Here is a 23,075-nt window from a genome sequence, read left to right on the forward strand (position 1 = left end):
GTGCAAATGCAGGAGAGGTGAATTGGGAGAGCTTTGTAGATGTGTTATTACACTTATTTATTTTAATATTTAATTATATATTTTAAAATGGCGTGGTTCTCACCAAAGGGGAGTGCTTCACGAATACCAAACAACTTGGTGCCTTAAACACATATAAGACCAGTAAGAAGTGACATCCGTCAAATGTAATAATCCAGAGGGGCAGTATTTATGTGGGGAATATTGGGAGGGAAAATGTGATTTCTGAAAAACAGACAGGCATGGGGTTCTCCTTGTATGGTAAGGAAGACAATTACAGAGAATAGGCCCAGCAAAGAAGAAACCCTGTTTTGGTTTTTCTTTTCGTTAGAGAAATTTACAGAAGCAGTCTAGGGTTCTTGTGAATCATTTTAGCACCCTTGGTAACTAAGCGAGAATTATATTTTATTTTTTATTTATTTTAGAGGCTTATAAAGCGCCAGACTCACCCCCAGGGGGTATCTCCACGCTGCGGACTTGTAGTGCTAGGGCTACAGAGAATTAAGTCATGAAAAATACAGTTTTCAGGTGTTTTCTGAAGCGCAAGTGGCCTCACAGTTGCGCAAAGTGAGGGGTAATGTGTTCCACAGTAAAGGAGCCCTTTAAGAGAAGGCTTTGCCACCAGAACGCGCTTTCCCAGCACGGGGAATAGTAAGCAAATTTTTCATACCCAAGCGTAATACTCTCCTGGGCTGGTAAGGAATAGGTTTCTGAGCCAAATAGCTAGGTCCTTTGCCGTTTAAGGCTTTGTGGACCTTGCAGCATAGTTTGAATATGATTCTCTGGCATATGGGCATATGGAGTTGCTGTAAGAGGGCAAAGGAGGCCATTCTAGGAGGTATATTGGTAACCAGGCATGCCGCTGTGTTTCGTACAACCTGTAGTCTATTTAACAAAGAATTGTTGGCAGCGTCTAAAGTGCATTGCAGTAGTCCAAGTGACTCATGACCAGGGCCTGGACAAGGGTTGTGCGTACTGCCAGAGGAAGGAGGGAGAAGACTCTGTGCAGCAATCGTAGCATTGGGAAGCAGGTCCAGAAGGTCGCCCTCACTTGGTCTTGCATAGACAGTGTCTGATCTACGTAAACACCCAAGCTTTTTACCACCGTCTTGGGGACGGGGCAATCCCCATGTCCGCTGGCCACTAATCCGTAGACCAGAATCTCTTGGCATTACCGAACATCATTATCTCCGCCTCATCAGCATTTAGTTAGAGGTAGTTGTCCGTCATCCATGTGGAGATAGCTTTCATGGCCTCTGAGAACCGGGATATTTATTTATTTATAAAGATTAATAAAGCGCACAGCTACCCAACAGGATTTCCCTGCGCGACAGCAGGACGGATTCCGGTAAATCCGCCTTCTGCGAATCGGGATCACCTGCGCTGCCTTCCATTCCAAGGGAAGTAAGCCTTCACTCACGGAAAGATCAAATAATGAGCACACGGTAGGCGAAAGCTGCGTAAAGAGAAGGGCGGCAACCCTTGCTGGTATAATATCTGTAGAAGAGCAAGACTTGGCTGATTTTAACATTTTCTCCACCGTGTGAGACTGTAAGGGAGTAAAGCTATGAAGAGGCGAAACCATTTCATATCAGGTTAACACACATCAATTGTTGGTGTAACAAGGTGGCATAATGTCCCTGGAAGTTTTCAAAGAATTCTGTTCTCGATGAATAGTTCTACCATAAGCAGATTACTGTGCCAAAAAATGAAAAATACAAATTTGGAGAAAAGAAAATTAATCATAGGAAAAAAGGTCCAATGTTAGTCCCTTGTCTGAAAAGAATTAAGGCCAAATTCAGAGTCTCATCGGAACACTGTGTGCCTGCATCAAAAGTCAGTGTGTGGGCCTGGAGAAAACATGAAATCTTCTAATCCTGTAGACAAAAAGTAATCTACCGTTGTAGGTGAAAGTTGGAATACCTTGTTTAGAAGATGAACTGCACATAGATGTGAACTATCGCCTTCAGCATTGGTTGCATCAGCAATGTTTGAATTGGATGTTACCTGTGTGCCTGTTGTTTCCTCTCGTACCTCAGCAGGAGCAATTTGCGTCTGTGAGATCTCAATGAATACCGTCATCAGTATTGGTAGCCGCTGGGGACAACACAGAGCATGGGCCGTTACTGGGTCCAGAAGAGTATCGATATCCGTAGGCATGACTGATGGGAGTGTTAGACAGATGTCTAGCACGCATTCTTCACCGCAGAGCGGGCAGCGTAGAACAGGTAAGATACAATCTTGCCAGATTGGTCTGAATGACAGAAACCATGTGGTGTTTAATTCTCATAGACGAGGTAAACCCAAAATTTGGACGATGCGCTCACAACACTTCATCTCCAATAGAGCTCTCTCCATGGTGAATTGGATGTCGCTGGTGAATTGGCTTGCCATATCATAGCAGTAGGAGCAAAAATAGGATCCCTGCAACGAGTGCTGAAAGGAGCGGCAGTCCGCCAAACACAGAGTGCACGAAGTTTGGAAATATGCCGAGGACTGCTTGAAAAGGTGCTAACAGTTCTGCACACACGTTCTTAAATACATGTATAATACCGCTCGTATCAGACGTGTTTAAGATACGACCTAACATTTCTGAGAAATGTACAGGGCAGTTTGTATACAAAAGGGTATGTATCTCGGCAGAAGTCCTTGCGACTTAGAGATCATAGGTTTCTCTGGCCGAGGTCAGTGGCACTGTTTTTTGTAAAAGAATGGCTTTCATTCTGCATAGGGTATCTATTCGTATAGAAGAGATGTTCAGTGGAGACCACAAAGGCGACTCCCTGACTGTGTCTATTTGTGGAAACAAGACTTGCATACAGCAAGTGACCCTGGATGTAACCGTAACTAGATATGGAATACCTGGCAACATGCCACAGCAGCTGTGATCATTCAACATAATGTAACTCCCATTAGAAAGTTGGCCACAAATTGGATTAATCACTGCAGCCAGTGAACCTTGCAGGTGACAGGATAAGTTTGTAGTGGAACCATCATTTGTAAGTTAATACCCTGACAAAGGAGAGTCCCGCTTAGTGTGTGTTCACAGTTTTCACCGCTAAGAAACACTTCACGTTCCCCACTCCAACATCTATGTGTGTAAGGTAAATCCCAGGATGTCTTGATGTATCCTTTACCCAACCTTTCATATTTGCCTATTGGTATATGTTTTAGGCAATATTGAAAATGGAAAGTTGTAACAGGCAGAGTAATTTTACTATGTATGATCCACTCAGTAGCTGTTTTTTCTGCCACCGTGAATGGTAATTTTTCCAGTTTTTCAATGCTCAGCATAGTGTTGTCTGCTCCCCTTTGTGCCAGTCTGATCTGTTTATCAGTGAGATTGAATTCTGAATTCTGATCCGCAGAAAATGTATCAAAGTTCATGAAATAGTCAGTGGCAGTTCTGTCATTGGTTGGAATTGCATCAGCATTTGTTGAATTCGCTGGAACCAATTGATCACTTGTTACTTTGTTGTAGACATGTGTATCAGGACGAACTGTTATTTGGGTTTCAAGAGGGCCAAGTTCCATAGCTTTGTTGCTTAGTTCTTTATTTCTCACTGCAGAATCTTCAAAGGTTATAAGTCTCTCAGTTTGAACCTCTTGGATTGTAGCCAGCACAGTGCATGTGCTACATTGGCGGAGTCCACTTGGCCTACTGCTTAGTATCGGCCACATAGTGTGGTTTGATCAGGTCGATGGACACAAATCTTTTCTTCTTTTTACCAGCAAGGAGTTGCAAAAGTACTGTTCTTGATCCCTGGATTGCTAGGACAGGTACTGGTTGTCTGTAAGAAGGCCCAAATTCCTTCTTGTTCGCGATATTTTCTCTGACTAGATCACCAAGCTTTGGGATCCAGACAGGTTTTGCTGGGAAGGCCGGTTTTCCCTCAGTGATGGTTGGCTTCAGGAGCACGTTGCTTTGTGTAGTTATTAGTTCATTTAAGTCCTGTAAAACAGCCAAACGATCTTTGATATCAAATGTCTTATTTTCCATCTCTGTGTCTTGCATATCAAGGTTCGGTACCAACATTCTAGTTCCAAATAGAACTTTGTATGGAGTAACACCCCCTTAGAGAACTTCTTGGCAAGTTATTAAGTGCGCGTTGGACCCCATAAAGAGGTTTGACCCACCCATCACCCGAACCTAATTCCCTAACTGTTATAGACTGCTTTATGTCCCGGTTTTTATTTTCCACAACAGAATTTCCCTCAGGATGGAATGGAGAAGTATACCGCAATGCTACACCCAAACTGGCCATGGCTTCTTTGTAAGCTTGAGAGCTAAACGCAGGACCCTGGTCAGAATGTAGTGTGCCAATTGCGTATGTGCCGATAAAGACTTGCAAATCTTTTATAACAGTTCGAGTGTCAGCCGAGTGCTGAGGCCACATCCATAGGAACCTAGAACAAGAATCCACTGCGACCATGATATATTTATAGTTACCATCCTTTTGTAAGGGACCGCAGTGGTCCATGTAAACACAAGCTAACGGTTTATCTGAAATTAACAGGGGTGTCTGCGCAGGACGTTTCACAGTAGAGACTTTCATCTTCTGGCATATTTCACATTCCAAAACATAATTCCTGGTCTGTTTCCTAATGCCTGGCCACCAGTATCTCTGTTTTAATAATGATACTGTGGTGGAAACTCCTGCATGGGCAGAGGCGATCCCTTCATGTGCTGCTAGGATTAGTCCTAATCTGTGTTCCTATACCCTACTCCAGGGATTCGACCAAACGGAACATTGTTAGCATCAATTATATATGAGTATCTGAGTGGAAATTTCTTAGGTAACGCTGCACCGCTGCCTTTGCTTGAAGCATTGATAGCTAGCATTATTTCACTGTCTATTTTCGTTCTTGAACGAGTGATTGCAGCTACGCAAGCGTTTGCACAGCCCTTTTCGCGGCTTCATCAGCCAATGAATTCCCTGCAACATGATCGCCATCTCGTTGATGACTCAGCGTGTGTATCACGTGAGTCTTTTGTAGTCCTTTTCGTAACTGAAATACTTGTTCCCAAAGCATTTTATGTTTGATTGTGTCACCTTTTGCATCTTTGATACCATTTTGAAGCCAATTCTGTAAATATTCATTGTAAGATTGAACACAGTAAAAAGAATCGCACACTATGAGTGTGGGGAATTCGCGATCCGTATTTTCAAGTGCCATCTTGAATGCTTGTAATTCAGCTCGCTGAGCTGTGCAATCTCCTAGAGATTGTGTTTTTGTGACTATTGGTCTGAATTTGCCATCGCGCATACGACCTTTAACGATTGTGCATGCTGCACTGTATGCTTGTTTACTCCCCATAGCGGATTGTGCAGATCCGTCAGTATAAATTATAAATTCGTACTGACCCAGAGGGAGAATTTCAGTAGGCAGAGGACCTTCGTGTTCGTATTGCAGGAATGCTTGTGTTTTCAAATAAGAATCAAAAACATATTCAACATCAGTTGCAGCAAGAGAATTAACCCATTGTATCCATCTCAGATGTAAAGCTTTTGCATTCGGAATGCTAGCTTTAGTATCTGCCTCTAAGGCTGATACAGGAGTCACGACCATTATGCGTTTCCCCTGTGCTAGGGCTCTTTCTTTTGCTACAACGGTTTGAACTGCTGTCAGAATTTTTTCTGTAGAAGTGAATTTAATTTCTGCTTGTGTATACAAGTGTGATTTGTATGCAATGGGTACTTTTTCACCTTTGTTAAAAGTTAAGTAGGTGAATCCGCATTGACCCGGAATGATTCGGATCACTAAGTTGCATACATTCACACGTGTTTGCAAGTGTTTAGTTGCTAACATGTCTGTTTGAAGTGAACGCAGAATTTCTGTGTGTACTTGTGTCCAAGTTGTGGCTTTGAAATCAGGTTTGATTAATTCGTAGAGAGGTTTAACCCTCTCTGCATAGTTTAGAATGTATGTTCTTCCAAAATTCAGGAAACCTAGAATTGACTGTAAGTTTTTCAGCGTTTTTGGAGGTTGGAGCAGCGCACACTTTTCTAAAAAGTTGACTGCCAGGCTTTTGCCTTCACTTGAAAGTTCATATCCTAGGAAAAGGGCGTTGAGACGGGCAATTCTGGACTTTTTAAAGTTGAATTTTTAACCTTCAGAGGCGGAGCCCAATAAAATGGTGTTCACCCTGTTCAAGTGTCTGTCCAGGTCATCGTCTGTCAGATATATATCGTCAACATATGACAATGCCTCGTCATCATAAATTTGTAAAAACTCTGTTACGCTTGCTGAGAATAACCCCGGGCTGTTTTTGAACCCCTGTGGGAGTCAACAAAATTGACTCTGGGTCCCCATTATTGAGAAAGCGGTCAAATATCTACTTCCAGGTGCAATATTTTGACAAAAGAAACCATTTGAAATGTCTAATGTGGTTTTGTACTTTTTACGCACAATGTTATTCATTAATGCTGCACTGTGTGCATTTTGTACTACAAATGTTTTACAACATGAGTTTAGGTGTCTGTAATCCAAAACTAGACGATATGTATTGTCTGGTTTGGAAACAGGAAACAAAGGATTGTTCATTGATGAGGTGCATGTTTCAATCACCCCCTGGTATTCAAGTTGATCTAAGATCGCCCTGACCTGTTTTTTAGCTTCTTGCTTAACTGGGTACTGCCTTTGTGCAGCTGGTTGATTTTTTAACTGGATTTTGTGATGAGGTGAGTCCTCATCCCATCCTACATGATTCTTGTATAATGCTGGGGCCTGGGCCACTGCCCATTTCCTGGCATAAGTAAATTTTAGATGGATTGGAACATGGTTAGAGAAGGCTGGCATAATGATGTCTTCGCCATGTAGGCACTCCCTGAGACATTTTGGTGGCCAGTCTCGTTCTGCTAGAAGTATATCATAACCCCTTGAAACATGCTCCCAAAAGAGTGCTTTCACTTTTCTTGGTATGACTCCCTCCATCCGGAGTGTTATTTCATATAACCTATGTGGAGAACTAACCCTGATGTCTGCAGTTTTAACTTGAATGTCCTCATTCATGTCCACTGTCTCCAGAAGCCCCTTAAGGTTCTGGTGAGCTACTGTAACTTCTGCTGCACTGTCCAACATTGTCTGATCCCATTCTCCGTTTTTAAGTTGCGTTCTCAGAATCCTCGGTATGTCTGATCTTCAGACCTGCTACTTTCTTCTTTGAGAATTGAGTTTTTTGTTTGTTTTTCTGAACGTGTTAATCGTCTTTGGACTTCACGCGTTCTTCTTTGTTCTCTGACCGTCCTCTTCTTTCGGATGTCTGTGATGATATCTGAAAGGTACGAGAGGAACGTGTATCAGTATCTTGATATCTGTCAGGTTTTCTCCAATTATTCATATTCCTGAGGTTGTACCTCCTTTCAGAGGGCTCCTTTTGAGGAGACCTACCTCGAGATTGAGAACGCTTCTCTTTGGAATGCTGTTTGCTTCTTTCCCACTTCTTTTTAGAAGAGGTAGGAGTATTTTTAGGAAAGACCTTATCAGGACTTTCAGACAATTGTGGTTTAACTTTATAGTTCTATTAGCTTTTGTATGTTATTAAGTAATTCCTCATCTGACATTGATTCAATGTCAAGGTCAGGTGTGTAGCCAGCTAAAATCGGCCATGTTGCTCCTGGTCTACCTAGTGGACCGAGCCTGGTAATGTGATTGTAATGTTTTAGGGCGCCTTTAAACCAGAGCTCATGCTCCTGGTATGTGAGTGGAATTTCAATATCTTCGAAAGAAATATATTGCTCAGGTGGAAATTCTTCTTTGTAGAAGTGAAACAAGTGTGTTACTGGATTTGATTCTGGGAATACTATTCATGAATAGAATACCTCTGTCTGGTGAGGTTCGTGTGCCTCTATCACAAAAACTGCTCTACCACCTCTTGGTGTTAGGCCATGTTTTATAAGTTTTAGAGTGATGGCTCTCCTTAAATTTGGATGGATGATTATAACATCTTCGTCGGTTTCTTGAAAACCTGTACGATTAAAAGCTGCTGTGACGTGGTCAGCCGCAGCTCCACCAGTATCAGTGTTTGTGCCGTTTTCGGTCATTGTTTAATGAAAGTTTCAGAGCAAGTTTCAAGGGAACAAAGATAAGGTGCACAATATTTTGGAACACTGTATCCTTCAACGTTGAACAAACCAAACAGCTAATACATAGGATTTTTGTCCTACTCAGCTATGGCGGATATTATCCCTACCCACTCCAGATGTCTTATGGAGTATTATGAGTATGGGTCCCTGAGATATGCACGACTGAGTTACTTCAGTATCTAGCGTTAAATTAGTGCCTTACCAAACTGTTGGGTGCCATGTAGTGTAGTTCCTATATCCCTGATAGGCTCTGCGCATTGGAATAATATACACTATAGATTTGACATAGGACTGAGGTCAGTATGTCTCTATCGAGTACATTAAACTTAATTACTTGTGTGTGCCAGCTAACTCAGTAGTCACTAGAAACTTCTCGAATATGCAAGAAGAGATTAGTTTCTGACAACTGCATAAACATGACAACTTTGTTTCCCTTAGAGTCGGAACAATATCAGAATCGTGGAAACAATAGATAACAGTTTCACTCAGTCAATCGTGCATGCTTTGTTTCTACAGAGTTGCACAGAAATAGAGAGATGGGCGTTTCAATAAAAAGGGTTTATTGAACAGTCTTATTTTTCATGCAAGAGATATGAACTGCTACAATCATAAGACAGGTTGCGAAGTACAATATGTACAGAGTTTGCAGTAAGATAAAATAATACTGCAATAGCATGGTTTGTAGCTATGACATATATCAATTAAAATACATACATAAATAACACAGGCTAAAATGTGGATACTCATCTGATGCTTCTAAATAGTTCTACCCCAGTGTACCTAACCTAAGTGTAGTACAAGGTAAGAAGTAGGTGTTTTCTAAAGTATAGCTAACTATAGCTATAGTTTTAGTTTTAGTTTTGACAAGAGTTGCCAAACGTTTCTCTAAGTTCTAGTCTGCTCCAGACCTTAGAATGTGCGAGGTTGGAATCTCTGTTCCGGGACTCTATATCTAACACCCCTTAAGGGGAGTCAGAAACACTGGAGCTGGATTCTCTGCGAAGAGGATGACAGCGTCTGGTCAGTGCTTCAGGCTGGAACTCGATTTCCTTCTGAACTTGTCGTGGCAAACTGCAAGTAGGCAGTCGAGCTGGATCGTGCCGGAACCGTGGTTTGCCAGGGCAACTGCAGGTATATTTATACCTTGAAGGTGTTTAGGAATGCCTGTATTGATGTAAAAGTCGGGCATCGGAACGTCATGAATGAACCCCTAAGGAATAGAAGTACATGCATACTAAATGAGTTCTTGGAGAAATCAATATCCAAGCAAAGGAAATTCCTAAAGGCTTAAGAGTCCGGTTTTCCAAGCACTCGTTGTGACGTGGATGGACGGATGTAGGAGACCATGCCTGTATTTGGTTAGCATGGATAATGCTTAAATAATGGCTGGATTTTCTATGCCTAAATAAGGGCAATATGAGTTGTACCTATATAAGGGCATAAATCAGGAAACCTATATTCGGAATCTAAATCTACACATAACAGGGGGGCATCTTGTTAGTTGTAGTTGTTAGATGTTGCACTATCCATGACAAGGAGAGGTAGTGTCCTTAGCTACCATAGGATTTGTGAAAGATTTAAGAATTTTGTACAACTCTTGAATTACCGGCTTGACTGACCCCCAGTGGAACGGGGAGTAAGAAAGCTGTGCTTAAAATAAAATATTTAAGAAAGTTGTGCTTAAAATAGTTCCGCGTCTAAAACATAAAGCTAGCTTTTGAAGTAAACTGAGCCCAAATACATAAAAGATTTGCAGCGTGTAACCTGCAATACCACTGCCTGTTCGCTCTGCCATGAGGCTTAAGTAGTAAGCGAGGGAATACTCCCTCCCGTGACCTCCACTACTCGGAAGTCGCTCCGCCCACTCTCGCCGGCTCCCTCCACGTAAAAGGAAAATCCACGGTGGAACAGGGAGTGAGCGTGAGGCAGAGAACTGTGACAGGGCCAGAGTGCAAGTACTAAAATATTAAGTAAGCTGTGCTTAAAATAAATATTGATGATAGCTGTGCTTGAAATAGATTCAGCATCTAAAACATGAAGCTAGCCTTTGAAGTAAACTAAGCCCAAATATAAAAAAGATTTGCAGCGTCTAACCTGCAATATCTACTTCAAGGCTTTGATACCCATACCCCTCACACTAACTGAAAGTTTTTGTCGGCAGTGTCACTTCCTGTGATATCACCAGGAACTGAGGTCACATGATATAATTTGTGTATGTGATGTTATCAGAACCAAATATCAAGAGACATCACGTCCTTGGAAGTCAAAGTGTTTATAAATGACATGCCATGCCACTTGCTTTACTCCTGGAGTTTTAGGAACTCTAGCCCATGCTCTTTGTACCTGTCCAAATCTAAAAGTCTCTGCAAAATACTAGCCACTATTGAAAAGAAGATGTGACCTTACTGCAGCTTTTATCTCAGAACTTTTATAATGTCTTTAATCTGAAGAAAGCATCAAAATAACATTATCTGAATGGTTAAAACAAGCATATTATCTGGGTACGATCAGAGCAAATATTTATCTAGGCCTTCCACTGTTAGTCCTGCACCATTCGGTGCAGAACATGGCTGCATGCCTAGTTCGGAGGCCCTCCGGCTCTGAAGTCTGCAGACTTGTTAGACCTGGCACCATTGGCGTGGGTCACCCTCCCATTTTTGTCTGTGCCTCAATGTATTTTTGTGCTGGTGTTAGCTGCTCAGGGCCCTGTGCCACTGCCATCCAGTGCCACAGGGCAAGTGCTCCCTATGGGAAAATGTATTATGTGAATTGACTTCCATGTTTGGCTTATTTTGGTTTACTATCAGTCCCTAGTAGAGTGCACCAGGGGTGCCAAGGGCTTGTATATCCAAATGCTGCTAGTGGGCTTGCAGCAATGGTTGTGCCACCCACAGAAGCAGCCTGGTAAAATGTGTCTAAGGTCTGCCATTGCAGAACCTGCATGCAGTCTGGTACTGTCATGCCGACTGGGCAAGTGTCCCCACTTGCCAGTCCCTAAACCTTCCCTTACCTTCCTGTTAGTCACCCCTAAGGTAGGCCCTAGGGCAGGGTGCATTGTAAGGATAAGGTAGGACATGCCCTGAAGTGTGTGGCATGTCCTAATAGTGAATTTACAGCCATTTTCGTTATTCACTATTGTTAGGCTACCTGCTCTCCATAGGCCAGAATGGGCTGCTATATTATAAAACTCTATAATCCTAGCAGGCTCAGGAAGCATGGTAGAAATTCATGTTTAGTATGCCTGAAATCAGAATATTAAAATACATCTTTTAGCAAAGGTTATTTTAATATCCTGGGTTTGCAAATGCTACTTTTAGAAAGTTAGCCTTTGCGTGCCTAACCATTTCAGTCTGCCTCTGGAGGGGGGGGGCTATCTTCTTTGTGTGTAGCTTCAGTGACAGGGCTGGGAAGTTCCAGGAGACTGCTGGGGCTGCCAGGTGGTGAATAGAGAGATTACACCAGGATGGGTGGGAGGAGTGCACCTTGACTCAGAATAGGGCCGTGCTCTGCCACCACAATGCTGGCTCCACCCCCTGGGGAGCGTCTGATGTCTCTGCCCTGCCTGCTGAAAAAAGAAGCCAAAGTCCCAACAACAAAGTGCTCCTCGCTGAAAAGAACTGGGCTGAGATTAGGCAAAGGCCCCCCTGGCCTGTAAAGACAAAAGAAACTTGGTATACATATGGGAGCCCTGCTCCTAAGAAATCAGATTCTGATTGAACCACGAAGAAACTCTGACTGATCAGAAGGACCTGGAAGAAGCTGAAGGAGGAGTAACTTTCCCTAAACGTGGGGGATTGGCCTGCAGTTGGTGCCTTGCTGAGAAAGGAGAGGAAAGGACTGAAAGAGACTTTGCAACTTTGTTTCAACAAATCTCCAAGGGCTTGGAAGAAGAGCTGGCCCCCTGAACTGAGTCCCAGGACCATTGGACTCATCCGCCTTCCAAAATTGAGTTGCCTGGACAATCCTTGCTTGTTTCCTGCTGGATTTGGCCCCCAGTACGACCCGTACCCCATCCGCCGCGAAGCTGTGTCTTTGCCGCCCGGCACCGTGTGTCTACGCTGATTTAAAAGCGTTAGTGCGCACCGTATCCCTCCCGGCCGCATCGCACCTAACCTTCCCCGCCGATTCGAGTTGTGCAACCTTGGCTGCCTAATCCTGTACACCGGACCCAAGCTCCGTTGTCCCGCAGGTACAGTCCATACGCTGCAATACGTACTGCACTGTGCCATGCTCAGATCTGAGAAGCCGCATGACACTGATCCTCCCCGTACTCAGTACGGCTCGCCGAGAAGTGTCGCCGCCTATCTGCACCGAAGGTACGGCTCGAACGCCGAACGCCACGGACTCTGCAAGCCGATCCGAGCCATCCGCAACGTATCCCTGAAGGTCCCGTACCAACACCACGTACCGACGCCGCGACCCGACCAGCATTCGAATACGCTGCCGAGCTACGGCCCGGACCCATCGACTTGTCTCGCACTGTCCGTCGCGGACCCCACAAACCCAAGGTACTTTGTTCTGTTCGCACCGCAGCGTGCATGCCACGGACCCCGGAGTCCGCAACGATTGTTAGACTGGTACTTCTCTTGTTTTGAATGCCAACGAGTCGCACATCCAGGTACGAACCGTACAGAGCCTTGAAAGAAGCGTATTTTTGTGAAAGAAGCGTAATTAACTAAAAGAAGCCTATTTTTGTATTTTAAGCCTTTCTACAAGAACATTGGACTTTAAAATAATACTGTGGTCATTTTTACTTGTTACTCTGGTCTTGTGCTAAGCCTTATATAAAGAAAACTATGTTTATACAACCTTGACTGGTGTCCATTTGTGGTGTGTCATTATATTACTGTATTCGTTCACAAATGCTTAACCTATGACGCCCTGAGAATAGTCTTGACTGCTTGCGCCACACTACCTGAAGGGTGAGCAGGGGTTATTTGAAAGGGTGATCCCCTTACTCTGACTTAGAAGTAAGAGTCCCTGCTTGTCACAAGTGCATACCTGTGCCAACCAGAGATTCCCAATTCTAACAATACTGGTATCCAGATACATTCATAATCAATATTATTGGCCTGATTAGGATGTCGGAGCGACCGACAAATGCTTCTGATGGGCTCAAGGAGCCTGTTGGTCGGATCGTAGTGCTTACAATAGGGGCACGCATACTCATAGAAAGGCTGTCAGAAAGTGACATTAGGGGCCCAATCAGGGTCTATGGCCCCCTGGGCCTCCTCTATGAGGCCCTGGGGGCACCTGTGGTCCCCCCAAACATCCACAGTGTGGTGCCTGGCACACGGACCTGTCAGGATGTGGTCAGACTGTAAAATGCTCCAGACCTTCTGGAGCCAACCAGCAGGAACTATGGTCCAATGAGTAGTCCCCCCTACTCCCTTTTGTATAAACACCCACAGAGTACAACAACACTGCTCTGAGAGGAAACACTTAGGGTAAAAGGGGAATGGATAAAATAATAAAGATGGTGCAGGGACCGGTATCTTCTTTGAATTTATCTCAGGTCAAGCGTGTAGGTATATCTTAAAAAGTAACACAACCCAAAAGGAAGATACTGTATGTAAGAAAGTAGAGAGAGAGAGAGAGAGAGAGAGAGAGAGAGAGAGATGTGAGGTATAGTACTTTTGGAGACTTACACAACCAACAACTGACAAGTGTGTAACCCGCATGCATACTTACAAGCAAACCAGCAGCAATTTGAATGCATCCTGACTGAAGCAGTACTACTACTTCTAATAGAGAAACAATCGTGAACAATGCGGATTAATAGTCATCCTAGTAATTTGATAATACTCTCTCTCCAGGTAGTAACGATAACAAGAAAACAAAATGTCTCGACCCCTTCTCACTACCAGAGAAGTCCTGGACTAGACCTCTACAGAGAAAAACTCTTGTATTACAGATTAAATCAGAACACAGCACATCCTGGAGCAAAATCCAGAGTGCCCCCGCTTTCTCTCAGGCATATAGACTTCCTGACTTGTTCACTGTTCAAAGTCACAGTTTTGCCTCTAGATACAGGGTATTTGGTTACAGGAATGATTATAGGCAGGGTATAAAGCGGCAAAAAAAGTTGTTTACAGTACTGTGCCACATTCTTTTGTTTTCCCTATATCTTTGTAGTGAGGGGCCTCCTAGTACCTGAGCAGTGTCCAGGTGAGGTGAGGTCTATTGCCCTACCACAAAGGGTAAGCATAAAAATTAAAAAAATGTTTTTGACATACATTATTGGTTGGTTTGGTGACACATCATGCATATGAGACCGATACACCGTACTAATGATATAACGTTTTCCTTCACAGAATTCACAGTAACCATTGTGAATCGGAGGGCTAATGTTCATGGTTGTTACAGGTTGTACCGTTCCGAACCATTTTTACTTTAATTTGTTCTTGGTGATGGTGGTGAATTCTATATTTCACTATTAGGAGTGCAACTATTATACGAACAGAGGACCTGACGAATGCCAAGGGATTCAATACCCGTTAGGCAGAAACATGTTGGCCCTTATGTAGACAGATAATTGTCACTGTCTTCTTTTGCACTGTTCTATTTTTTAATTAGGAGGTGTGTCCAGTCCGCAGAATAAAGTATTTAAAAGGAGGACATTCCATCCTATTTTAAATCACTTCTTTGTTCGTTGCACTATTTTTTCTATCTTTACCATTAAAAGATCAGTCATTATGGACAGTTTGTGTATTTGGTGGATCAAATCCTGATACAACAATAAGGTGCGGAGCTGAGTGTCCCACTGATCAGGGGACCAGCTTCATTTGCACATGGGTTTGGCCAAATGATATGACTGATCATTGAGTCTAATTTGATGGAAACCCTTTACAATCTGTTGTGGATTAATCAGCCATTTTGTGAATAATCAATGATGTACCGGTCTTTTTTATGCATGTAGTGTTAGCCTTTTCTTTCTTCATCTTTATTAATACGTTATGTATGTGCGTTAAAGATATTTTGAGATCTTGTTGACTCAGTATCGATAGTGTAGCCTCTCTAATCTGGCTGTTATACTCCCTGTATTTCGTGTGTTATACACACAGCGTAGCGAGTAACAGTACTGAGTGTGCGTACTTTAGAGTCAGACAACAACAACAATCCCAAGGCTCGTACGCTGTTAGTTCGTTTTCACGGCGTAGAGAATAACTCATGCGAGTGGAGCGATCCTTCGTGTCCACCGTATCCGGCCAACAAACAATACCTCAACCTGATAGAGATGACAGAAACAACTCAAGGACAATTCCAGGAATGGCAGACTTGACACAACAGCCTTCCGTATAGCGTCTCCAAATGCTACGCTGGGAAACGTATAGAAATGGTGAGGACTCAATCCAAAGTTCATTCAGGAAACAGCTGCAGAACAACCACAAACTGAAATTGTCAAGCCCCAACCTCAGGAAGGGGAGGGACATTTATAGATGAAGGAAGCCTTTGCTATGCCAGGTTTTCCTTTCAGCCATGTGTCCCAAAGACTTCTGGGATTTGTAGTCACGAACTAGGCACCCGATAATCGGATTTTCAAGCACCTGTCTCTCCCCAGTCACATCATGATAAAGAAAGGGTAAAAAAGCCCCATGTGTAGGTGTTGATGATCTATCCACCCCTAGCCTCCGCTAGACCATCATAACAGGAGCAGGGATGCTTGCAAACTTGCCTTTTGCCATTGGGGCTTGTGCTCCTGCCCTTTTCCAGGCCGCAGCACAAGCCTCAATGGCAAAAGGCATATTTCCGACTGCCTACACAGCGGTAGTATCGTAATTTAGCAGGCAGGACTGCTGACTACCTGTCAGCCGGTCCCGTTCCCACAACGATGGCGGTCGGATGCTCGTCCAAACGCCATCGTAATCAGCCCCAATGTTATTGTCCACTGTGCTTATCATAATTAGGGACTACTCTTTATAGTGATCTCTATAGGTTTGCAAGAGAATGCTGTACACACGCTAGAAAACGTATTACTGTATCTATTTCCAAAATATAATAATAAAAATAAGACCAATAAATAAAACATATGAAATAATTGACTTTGGGCAGCAAAAGAGAATTGTCATACAAAGCACAAGAAAACAGGTCAGCAGATTTATAATGGCACCTCTAGGTAGGCACTAGGTAGCCCAGAGAGCAGGGTGCATTGTAATTGAAAGGTTGGACATGCACTTTACATGTCCTGGTAATGAAGCACTCCTAAATTCGTTTTTTACTACTGTGAGGCCTAACCCTCCCATAGGATAACATTGGGGATTCCATATTGCATTTAATAAGCTGTAATTTCCAATTGGAAGAAGGTAGCTATGTCATCTTTGGTGTCCCTGGAACTGTAATGAAAACCGCTGTTTAATGGTGAAGTCTGGTTTTTAATTACAATTTCGAAAATGCCCATAGACCTTTTGTGTCTGTAGCCTGTCTTGGGTCACATGACTGGGTGTAACTAACAGTTAGACATTGTGAATTCCTCCAAGACAGCCACACAATAGATGGATTTGATGTGCCTTAATGGGCCATCTGCTGGAAGGATGAAGGGGTGGAGCTGAATGCAGCCCCAATTGCGACTGAATAGGGAGTACTCTGCCTTCACATAAAGGAGCTATCACCTCCTCATTGTCACTGCAGCCAGCTTGGAGCCAGGGCAAGGGAGTCAGGAAATTCCATTCCAGAAGGAAGGCACCAGGGTATAAAAATGTTAGCTCAGACACCAACTCTTGAGTACACTTCTGCAGCTGTGGAGTCCACCAGGAAGAAGGACTGCTGTGCTACTGAAAGGACTGCTACTCTGCTAGACTGATGCCAGGCTGGTCTACTGCTTGCTCAACTGCTGCCCTGCTGCCCTATTGTCCTCTTGCCAGGAAAGAAGAACTAGACCTGCAACTTCATCCTCAACCTAGGGCTTCCAGGGTGACTCCAAGGGCTATTCTGCTAGCCTTCTCAGCTGAGCCTCAGGGACATAAATGTCTCCCCAACATCCTGCATCAGCACCTGGACCCAGATGAAGTGAATTCCTGACCCCCTAGTTGTGCCCCTGAGATCCTGGACCTTTGGTGTGGCCTCACAGAGCTCTATTGACATTTTCTGGCTCTTCAGGACCGTGAATGACCCGTTCACGCCAAGAACACACCACTCTTGCTACCATTCATAGCAAAGTTCAGACAGCTGCCTCTTCGCCATATAGCATTGACCGCTCATGTGAAACGCCAACGCGTAGCTCCAGCAATGCCTGGCTGCGACGCCTGGCCTGCTTTTTGCGCTACTCATGCAGGCTACCAAGATGCTCAGCCTGCTCCTCGCGGCCTCCTCCACCATGAACGGGACTCTTGGCACTGATTTGAGAAGGTAAACCTTCGGCGGTACTAATCTGGTGACTGTTGCCGACCTGCGGTTGGCTTAAGCTTGTGACTTTCTCCCGGTCCAGCGCGAGCATATATCCATAGCTGGCGGTTTGTGCTTTTTGGCACTATTTTCTCTAAAATGTTTAAGAATTCATATCCTCAGTTCTACAGATTGGATTTGTATTATTTTGGTGTCAAATAACTTATTAAAATGTACTTTATTGCTCTAAATATGGGTGGGATGTCTCTTGTGCTTTGATTTCAATGCATTACTGTTTGTGTGCTGCATAAATACTTTCCACATTGCTTCTAAGTTAAGTCTGACTGCTTATTGTGCCAAGCTACCCAGGATTAGGCACAGGTTAATTGAGTGACTTATTTTAGTTCACACTGCAAAGGATCGTGGTTGTTGCTTGACAACGGCTCACACTTCAGTCAACCAAAAACCCAATCTCTCATACACAGGAAGTAAAAATAGAGGAGAGGAAGGAGCCCAAGAAGGTTGTCTGGATAGCCCTATACAGTAGTCGGTAGAAGCTAGCAAATTCTTCCTGCCCTGGTGATGACCCGCAGATTGGTTCTTATGGGTTCCAAACCTCAGCAACATATAAGTGGCCAAATTAATTGAAACTTATCAACAATGACTGTTTAGGTCTTTGGCTTGAATATCCGCTCACCACTTATACTTGATTTGCCATCTGGTCTCAAATGTTTTGTTTATCTTTAGGCCTCTAGTCAAGTTCCTTGTGGAACCCTTTTCCAGTACTGAGCATTTTTGCAATTCTGTTTCTGTCACTGATATCTGGTTAAAGAGTATCCTTGGAACTGTATGTCCAAATAAGCATTTTCCGAATGGATTTTTTGCATATGCAGGAAGAGGAAACATGTTGCAGTTTCTGTCACTCATTGACAGCACATTGAAAGCTAATTATAGTAGCAGTTCTGGGTGATCCACAATCAGCTACATATGTGTAATATAAATGAGTATTGGCAAAGATATATTTCTATATCTGAAAGTGTGTTATGTGGTCTGTGTGGGCTGCACAGACTACTCACAAGCTGGTCTAACAGCGCAAACCTCCTTAATTTAGGGTTATTTCGTTTTTCTTGAAAAAGGTCTGGTGGTAGCTACAAAGTTCATCTTTGGAGCATTTGTGTAATTATTGCTTATAGTTTTGGAAATATGAGGGATTAAATAGAAATATTTGTACTGAGGTATTTTAAAAAGAGGTTCAGCAAGCATAGTCTAATGGCAGGGAAACAGCCTTTAGATCGCAAGCTTTACATTGCATGCCAATTACAATGTGGTTGTTACAACGACCACGTTGTTACAACGTGAACCATTCCCTCGCAAGTCGTTACAACGACTTGCTGTAGGGGGCTGAAGATGTTGGATTTACAATTCAACACCTTCCTTGCTGTTGCAGAAACTGGAGTATTCCTAAATCCAGTGTGCCCCCTACAGCAAGTCATTGGAATGACTTGCTATGTAATGGTTTGCATTGTATCAACATGGTCGTTGTAACGACCCAGTTGTAATGGCATGCGATTTAAAGCATGTGTACTAAATATATATTCCTAATGGCACTGCCCTAACAATTTCTCTCTGTCCAATCTTGAAAGGAATCTTATGCAAAGACAGGAGATTAACGATAGGTAATGGAACAGTAGTGTGGGCTATATGGGCTGCACCAGTAAATAAGTCCTCAAAATCTGATATGGTACAAAGGTGCTCACACTTGAGATGACCCCACTACAGAGCGGTCAAATTTCAGAGAAAACTAATTTCTCCTCTAATAGCAAAGATAGTATCAAGGAGCACACTAATATCTAAAGCAATTCAAACGTCAAGTACAATATAATCTTTTAAATCATGGCATTAATGACACATATGTAGACGGGAGTCTTGATGGTTCTTGAATTCAGTTATGTTGCTTATATTTTCACAATTAGAGGAATGAATACATGCATCAGCCCAGCCAACGCGGAAATGAGCCAGGACAATGCAGACAACAGCATGTTCAAATGCGCCCTAAGGCGCTACCACCAAGCGAGCCCAATCACCAAACGTGCTGCTCTGGTAGACTGCAACGATGCCAGCACCTACAGAAGCAAAGAAATCTTCACCATAGTGAAAGATTTCACCTCACCATCAGCCTCCTCCAACTTGCTCACCCCCTCTGCAACAATCTCTCTCAATTCTTCTGCAACAAAATTACCACCATTTACAGCAACTTCAACCAGCAACTGGACTCGTCAGACCTCGGCAAATGCCTCACGATCTTATGCAAAAAGCCAATGCTAAACACATGGCCTGTCATCACCCCAAAAGAAACTGAAACCTCCATAAAGTCCATGCACTCATGGGCCCCATCGGAACCCTGACCCCACCATGCCTATTCCAGAGGACGGCAACCCATCAGCACCATGCTCATAAATGAATGCCTCCACCTCTTCTGTGACCTTCAAAGATGCTTGAATTAACGCAACTGTCCCCTCATTGCTGAAGAAACACTCTGCAGACCCTACTACGCTTGCCAACTACAGACCGATCTCCTCGTTCCCATTCACAGTCATAGTCTTAGAGAAAATCATAAACTGACACTTCACAGAGTACCTCAATGACCACCAACTTCTCAACATCACTAAGTCTGGTTTCAGACCCAGCCACAGCACAGAAACTGCCCTCATCACCACCAAAGATGATATCCACATTACTTTGAATAGAGGAGACACAGCGGCCCTTATCCTCCTTGACCTCTCTACAGCACAGTCTCTGACCCCATTCTCATTCAATGCCTACATGAAGTCGGAATCCAAGGACATGCAAAGCAATGGATCCGCTCCTTCCAGACTGGAAGGACCCAGTCAGTCAGCCTGGCACCGTACACCTCGGACACCCGCAACCTCAACCACAAAGTTCCCTGAGCCCAACGCGCTTCAATGCATACATGATCCCTCTAGCAGGCATTATGTGCTCTCACGATATTAATGTCCTCTCCAATGCTGATGACATGCAACTCATTCTCTTCCTCATGAACAAGACATTCAGTACCAGGATGAAGTTCAATGCCTGCATGACTAAAATCACCCACTGTATGAAGACCAGCTGTCTAAAGCTGAACACCGACAAGCCTAAAATGATGTTCTTTGGGAAGAGCACATCACCGTGGGAGTCCACCTGATCGTCAACAGATCTAGGACCAACACCAATCCCCTCTACCCGAACCTAGAACCTCTGGATCACCCTCAACAGCAAACTCAACAATACTGACCAGGTCAATGCTGTCACCCTCTCATGCCTCCGTACTCTGAAGAGGCTGAGGAAGATTTTCACATGGCCCCCAATTCTCACCCGGTAAACCGTCACGCACACCCTGGTCAAAAGCAAGCTGGACGATAAAGACACCCTCAAAGTTGAAATAAACAAAAACTCACCAGAAGACTGCAGACCATTCAGGACGTGGCAGCCAGAATCACACACACCCTCCCACGCCGCAGCCCCATCACACCACACCTTAAGGAGCTCATCTAGCTCCCCATTCACAATTCCTTCTCCACACTTTCAAGGCACTGCAATACCCTGGTCCAGCACACCTCACAGAATTACGCGAGCTACGCCCACCACCAGTCACATTCCATGCTATAATACCAACCACTGACTGCCTAGTTACAAATACACCCTCCCTATGTCAGTGCAGGAATGTTACACCTGAAAAATCCGTCTGGCATTAACCACACATGCAGCTTTGTAAAGCTTAGTATGGTGTGCATTACATTTGTTGAGAAATGGAACGAGTAGCATTGCCATCTCGAAACTTTACCCCATGTGAGTCCTTCTAAAGTCAATAATGCCAGTCCCTTTCCTAGTAGAAGTACTTTTAGATATCGTTTTCACTAGGATTGCAGATCAGACAATTTCAAATATAATTAATATTTAACTACTGCAGAGAAGCAAACACACTTTGTGTATTGTCGAGCATGGTTTAGGTGACAACTCTGACACTCGAAAGGGATGAAATAAATCGAAATTGAACGGATGTGATTGAATGGAATAAGCCAATCACATCGAGATATGCAGCACTCTCTTTCGTAATCTATGAATGCCTCTTCACTTCTAATATAACAGCAGATTCAGGACTACACCTGCAGACGCCAGGAATATAGACGATACAGAGAGGAACTCCAATTATACGCGTTTATTTTCGGAAAATCGGGGCTGTATTTACCTTGTCTCAGTAACTAAAACTCACCTACACTCTGGTAATCAGCCGGACAATGGGCGGCGCTCGGAATCCGCGAGGATGGTGAAAGCTGTGAGAGTCACTGCAGGTTACTTGAGGCGCTCTCTGCCTCGTGTGTGTCATTGTCTCTAAAATGTTTACGCAAGTGCCCATAGCAACTCGTGCCTGGTAGGCGCGAGCTGCCTACCAGGCAAAAGTGAAACAAAACGCGCGGAGAGCGAGGTCGACTCGAAACAAAACGCAGGCGGAGATCGCGTTAAGCATGTGCTCCGGGCTATTGGTGACAAGTAAGTTTCACGCGGTGGCCACTGTGCCTGGCAACTGTCTCATCGACATTGATTTAAACAACAAAAATAAAGACACAAAGAGCAGAGACCCAAGCAGCTAAATAAGATTGTAGCTTACAATTAGACTGAAAAACACCAACAAATATTCAGTTTTCATCCACCTCGCCTCTCGCAAAGAGGGGATTTCCAACACAGAAGATTCTGCTTTTTGCATCTCTTGACACCATCCATCCTTTGACTGCCAGGGTGCTTCTACAGCTCTGTGCCAAATGTATTTCTCTTCAAAAAATCAGCGTTATGTTGTCAAAAACATGTAACTCTTCGGTATTATTATGTACCGATACAAATTATACGTTTTTATTTAGCACATTCAAGGCTACATGCCACATCAACATCTTATTGCATACTGAAGATATAATGAAGGATGTCCTTTCATTTGTTTAACACATTTGCTTAAGATTTGCAGCATTTTGTGAAAAGGAACTAACTTTAATCCTATAATCCTACCCAAGAAAATGTTGCCCTGAGAGTCTGGAGACTAACCATACAAGATATGTGAGTTTTTGTAGGGGGCGATGTGCAATCACATGTGTAATGTATCACTTAATCACTGAATTCTATTCTATTGGTGCAAGCCAAATCGCCCTCTGATTGGCTAGCAGACAGCGGCTGCTCCGGCGCAAACAAGGAAGAGCATCGTCCTACTTGCAAAAAGGAAAAATAAAATTATAATAACACAATGTTATTATCATTTTATTTTTCCAGACTGCGCCAGTTTGGTTTTTAGTGCTGGGCGGGGCGGGCTGGGCTATGTCACGGGGAGGAGTGGTTGATGCCCCGATTACTTATCGGTAATCTTCATTACTCCGAGTTAGTCTTCGGCTTGCTCTTTTCTGTTCTGGGCCCTGTTTGCTGTTGCTTTTGGCTCCGTGCGGTCTGCTTCTGTGCCTTTCTCTGTCCTCCCTCGGCTTTTGCTTGAGGCGGATTTTCTGGCGGCACTTCGTGTCTCTGGAGACCGGGTTTTCGGCCTTCCCGGTGTCTTTCGGTCCCGGGCTGGTTCTTCCTGCTCGTGGTTGCCTCTCTCCTGGGTGGTCCTTC

The 23,075-nt window shown here is 43.8% G+C and overlaps 1 protein-coding gene across 3 annotated transcripts in view; it reads right to left on the reverse strand.

The window, feature by feature from the left end:
- The window catches only part of LOC146859990 (tetratricopeptide repeat protein 24-like), a 355,993-nt gene extending 334,181 nt beyond the window's left edge, over positions 1 to 21,812 (reverse strand). For 2 of the 3 annotated variants that reach the window (XM_085646308.1, XM_085646310.1), the window contains exon 1: positions 21,700 to 21,812. The gene's annotated coding sequence lies outside the window, so the exon portion shown is untranslated. The remainder of the gene's footprint in view (positions 1 to 21,699) is intronic. The other variant, XM_085646309.1, reaches the window with a different exon arrangement.
- Between the last annotated feature and the right edge of the window lie 1,263 nt (positions 21,813 to 23,075).

The sequence above is a fragment of the Triturus cristatus genome, chromosome 3_1, assembly GCF_964204655.1.
Source record: "Triturus cristatus chromosome 3_1, aTriCri1.1, whole genome shotgun sequence".
Lineage (NCBI taxonomy): Eukaryota > Metazoa > Chordata > Amphibia > Caudata > Salamandridae > Triturus > Triturus cristatus.